The sequence below is a fragment of the Nannospalax galili genome, unplaced genomic scaffold, assembly GCF_000622305.1.
Source record: "Nannospalax galili isolate Female #2095 unplaced genomic scaffold, S.galili_v1.0 scaffold186, whole genome shotgun sequence".
Classification (NCBI taxonomy): domain Eukaryota; kingdom Metazoa; phylum Chordata; class Mammalia; order Rodentia; family Spalacidae; genus Nannospalax; species Nannospalax galili.
In genome coordinates this window covers 2,009,407-2,014,499 of record NW_008358774.1, presented here as the reverse complement: position 1 = coordinate 2,014,499, position 5,093 = coordinate 2,009,407, and the positions used below count along the sequence as shown (strand labels likewise).

Genomic DNA, 5,093 nt, shown 5'->3' with positions numbered 1-5,093 from the left:
AGGTTATTGCCAATGTTTTCTTCTAACAGTTTCAGAGTTTCAGGCTTCATACTGAGGTATTTGAACCATTTTTAGTTGACTTTTATGCAAGGTGAAAGATAGAAGTTTAGTTTCATTCTTCTACAGGTGGGGAGGGGGTTTTTTGTTTGTTTTTTTTGTTTTTTTCTTTTTTTTTGGTCTTTTTGAGACAGGGTCTCCCTGTAGCCCCAGCTGTTCTGGAACTCAGTATGTAGACCAGGCTGGCCTCGAACTCACAGAGATCCGTCTGCCTCTGCCTCCTGAGTGCTGGGATTAAAGGTGTGAGCCACCACGCCCGCTGAGATCCAATTTTGCCAGCACCATTTCCTGAATATGCTGTCTTTGCTCCAGTGAATGTTCTTGGCCCCTTTGTCAAATATCAGGTGGTTGAAATTGAATGTACTCATATTTGGGTCTTCAATTTTGTTTCATTGCTCTACGGGTCTATTTTTGTGTCAGTACCATGTTGTCTTTTTTACTATAACTCTGTAATACAGCTTAAAATCTGGTATAGTAATCCCCCTGGCATTGCTCTTAGTGCTCAGGGTTGCTTTGGCTATCTGAGGTCTTTTGTGCGTCCATATGAATCTTAGGATGTTTTTTTTCCAATTCTGTGAAAAATGTCATGGGGATTTTGATTGGTATTTCATTGAATCTATAAATGGCTTTTGATTAGGTGGTCCTTTTCAGAATATTAACTCTTGAATCCATGAGCATAGGAGGTCCTTCCATCTTCTGACATCTTCCTCAATCTCTTTCTTTAAAGATTTAATATTTTCATTGTAGAGCTCTTTAATGTCTTTTGTCAGGTTTATTCTGAGATATTTTATTTTCTTTGCAGCTATTGTGAAGGGGAGTGTTTGGGGAGTGTTTCCATGTACTCTTTCTCTGATTGCTTGTTACTGGTATGTAGAAAGGCTATAGACTTTTGTAGGTTGATTTTGCAACCTGCCACTTTACTGAACGTGTTAATAATTTCTAGGAGTTTTCTGGTGGAATTTTTAGCATCTCTTAGATATAATATCATATCATCTGCAAAAAGGTATAATTTCATCTCTTCCAATTATTACTTTTTTAATTTCCTGCTCTTGTCTTATTGCTCTTGCAAGAGTTTCAAGCACTATATTAAAAAGAAGTGCAGATAGTGGACAGCCTTATCTGATTCCTCATTTCAATGGGAATGCTTCCAGTTTTTCTCCATTTAGAATGATGCTGGCTGTGGGTTTGTTATATATGGCTTTAAATATGTTGAGGTATATTCCCTCCTGTGCCACCCAGGAGTGCAAAGGGAGGTGGGATTGGGAAGAGGCCCCAAGGGCTCCTGGGGACTACTGTGAGGAATTGGATTGGTCTGGATGCAAAGGATCAGAAAACAGTGGGGATTCTGGGCCAAGAGGTCAGTCCAGGGGTCTGTTGTGCCAAGGCAAGAAATGGGCCAGTACCCAGGCTCAGCTAGCATATTTTTAAAGAGAAAATTTCTTTCTTTCTGGTTTAAAAAAAATTTTACTTATTTTTATTTTTGTGTGTGTGAGCACATGTATTACCTACATGTATTTAAGTGCACCCATGTCATAGAGGTCAGAAGAGGGCATTAGGTTCCGCTAGAACTGGAGTTATGGACAGTTGTTAGTCACCATGTGGGTGCTGGAAACCAAGCCTGGGTCCTCTGCAAGAGTAGCTGATCTTCTTAACCACTGTGTTATTTCCATCCCCTCTTTCCAGTTTTTTTGAGACAGGATCTCATATAGCCCAGGCTTGCCTTAAGCTTGCTATGTAGCTGAGGATGACCTTGAACTCCCAATTTTTCTGGCACTAGCTGCCTAGCTGGGATTACATGTGTGCACCACCACACCTGGCTGAGAGTGAATAAAATTTTAAAATAAAGATTTTTACTTATTTTGTTGAAGTAATGTACTTAATTTTTCCTAGTTTACAGATTGTTGGAAACATTAATTGCTTAGTAATAACAGAAGTGACTCCACAGTGTGGCTGGTGTTCATTGTATACTTTGAAAGACACAAATGATAATTTTTCAGTTTCTGAGAGAACAAAAACAGGCCTTAAAATCATCCTAATCTTCTTCTGACTTGAGAAGCAGAAAAATTGTGACGTTGTTGGAGATTACAGAACAGAAACTCATTCAGACTTTTGTGGATGTGACAGGTGTGGACCCTAAAAGGGTAACTGGGCCACTGCTTGAGAAGGGCACTGATCCAGCCCAGTCTAGGGGCCCAGCTACTCCCATTCCTGCACAGCAGCTCTTCGACCGCCCAGGAACAGCAGTCTCAGCTTCTCTTAGACTCTCCTTCTACTACTCCTGTCTCCACCCAACCTTCCAATCCTTTATTTATTTATTTATTTATTTATTTATTTATTTATTTATTTATTTAATTTATTTATTTTCTGGTTTCTGCTTGGTCAGCTTTCTGGCTTAATGAAAGCCCATTCTGTGGCCCACTGCCTAGACCTTTCTCAGCCTCAACCTTTCAGATTGCCCATTCTCCATAGTCTCCACTTTCAATTTCTTTTAAAAAATATTTTACTATTTTTATTTTATGTGTATGAGTGTATTGCCTGCATGTATGTAAATGCACCCATGTCATGCAATGCCCAAAGAGGTCAGAAGAGGGCTTCGGATCCCCTGGAACTAGAATTAGGGATGGTTGTTGTTAGCCTCCATGTGGATGCTGGGAATGAACCCAGGCTCTTTATTAGAGCAGCCAGTGCTCTTAAAAGCTGGACCATCTCTCCAGCCCCTCCACTTTCAATTTCTAAGTGATACTTTGATTGGTGTACTAATGTATCCAAGTTTCACTAGAGTTCTCAAATAATTGCTAATTATCACCTGGCTTGGTGAGACCTACTAGTTCCTGGTTACTTCAAGGACCAGTCTATGGATGAACAGTGGCCCCTCTTGGGTCACATGATCACTCTTAATTAACTGGGGTTGAGGAGAGAACATTTTCCCTCCATAGTTGTATGTGCAACTCCTATAGGAACAGTTTGGGTTTTTTGAAATTCTGGGTACGGTAAGTATATCACACACGTGACAAAATTAAAAGGAACGCAATAGATTGAATTATGAAGGAACTTATTTTGAAAATAACGAAGGGAAACAAATCAAGAACCAGTTTGTCTAAATAAACTCTCTTTGCAGTAGAACAAACTGGCCATCAGGAATGCCGTGTGTTTTGCAAATCAGGTCTCCGCAATCATTCCTAGTTTCTGGAGGCTCATGCTCCTGGCAAACAGAACCAGTATGAGCCGTGGTTTTCCTAGGAGACCGCATTATTCAGCACGTGGCGGGAGGAGGGGGGAGCTTTCTCTTTTTTGCTAGGAAAGAAATTCTAGCAGAGAATCAAAGTCCAGGATCAGGTGCCGAGGGCTCCGGGTCGTGACAGAGCAGTTCAGGGAAAAGGTGCCGGCAGACTGGGTCAGCATTCCTGGATGCTCCCCGAGGCCCTACCACCTGTCCCAGGGCTGCCCTCTTGGGCGTCTGCGCGAGTTTCCTCCTCCTAGGCGTGTCCCGAGAGAGTGGGCGGCTCCTTTCCTGTGAGCAAAGTCTTACTTTCCCCCTCGCCGTTCCTCCTCCCCTTCCTCCACCAGCTTAGTCTTTCTCTTCCCTTGGGCCACTTCCTTCTTCAGCCTCTTCCTCCCCAGTGCTCGGAAGCCGAGTGCCCTGACCAGACGCCCGCGGCACCAGTACTTCATCAAAGAAGGAACTGGTCCAAGGTGAGTCCCGGGAGGACGTGACTACGCGGAGAGGCTGGGCGGGAGCATCGGCGGATGCCGAGCCCCGAGGTGATGCAGGGCTGCGGGTGGAGGGCGCAGACCACAGGGACCCCCTGTGCGCTGTAGCCGGCGGGAGCGCGCTGGCCCCGGGTTCCCGTCGCCCCACCTTGCCAGCACCCCACTTCGCCTGCACACTTCCGCACTTGGCTTACGTGATACTTTGCCGGCCGGGGGCGGACCGGGAAACTAGCAGCCGCCAGGAACCGATTTCTGCCACTCAGCGAGGTGTCGGTTTTGCACTTCGCGATGGTTCGGTGTCGGTTTTGCACTTAGCGATGGCTCCGTGTCAATTCTGCAGGGCTTGGGCGAGGAGAGAGGATGCCCCAAGAAATGAGGTGGCCTCGGGACCGTGCCTTCTGCCCTGCGGGGAGTGGGTGCGGTTCTGTTTAGGCCCGGGGTGGGAGTGAGTGCAGGGACCCCAGACTCGGGGAGACCCAGGTCCTGCCCATTTTCGACGCCCGCTCTGGGCGCTCGCTCTCGGGGTGCGCTGGCGGTGGGGGGCCTGGGCCAGCGGCGCTGGTGGGTGAGTTGCGGAGACAAAGGCTTCCGGGGACGCGGCCCATCGCTGAACCTTTGGCTTCCCTGGGTTCTGCAGCCCTGCGCCAGTCACCAGTTCAGCGACGAGCGCGTGTGGGCCTGCAGGCTCCAGAATTTGGGTACCCTTATGTGGCAAGACCCCAAACTTGGAGGCCGGATGACCAAATATGGAGTATGGCCAGCGAAGTGGGAGAAAGGAACCCAGTTATCCTTTGACCCGCTGCAGACAGCTGGTAGTGATAGAGGTGGGGCAGGAAAAGCGCCCAGCTCCTGTGTAAAGTTGCCTGCTGATTCCCAGGGGCTTTTATTTTCTTGGCTGTTAGAAAAATCTCCATCTGTTGCCTTCAAACTTAAAAAAAAATAATAATCACTAGAAGAGGGGCTTGCAGAACTTTCCTACATTGATGGTATATTTCAGTGTATGCCACAGCCTTTCTAGTGCCCCCTTTGTGAGTCCCACGCACACAGCCTAATTAGATTCTGCAGCAGAAGGCGGGGGTAACATCTGTCACTGCCTTCCATTCTTATGGCCGAGCCTCACAGGGACAGTCCCTTCTTAAACTTGCACTGCTTATAATCTCTCATTGTTCTCGAACTCCCTCACTGTAGTCACAGGTTTCTGTCCTGCTTACAGAATGTCCTCCAAGGATTGTATAACAATGAGTATACCCACCCCCCCCAAAAAGGCATACAAATGCCAAGTTATGTATGTTCGCAGTAGTTTTAAACCTATTTTTTTCTTGTTC

At 46.3% G+C, this 5,093-nt stretch overlaps 1 protein-coding gene across 1 annotated transcript in view; it reads left to right on the top strand.

Moving 5' to 3' along the window:
- The first annotated feature begins 3,560 nt into the window (after nt 1–3,560).
- The window catches only part of Abracl (ABRA C-terminal like), a 13,584-nt gene continuing 12,051 nt past the window's right edge, over nt 3,561–5,093 (top strand). Inside the window, exon 1 of the mRNA XM_008822026.3 lies at nt 3,561–3,750. The gene's annotated coding sequence lies outside the window, so the exon portion shown is untranslated. The remainder of the gene's footprint in view (nt 3,751–5,093) is intronic.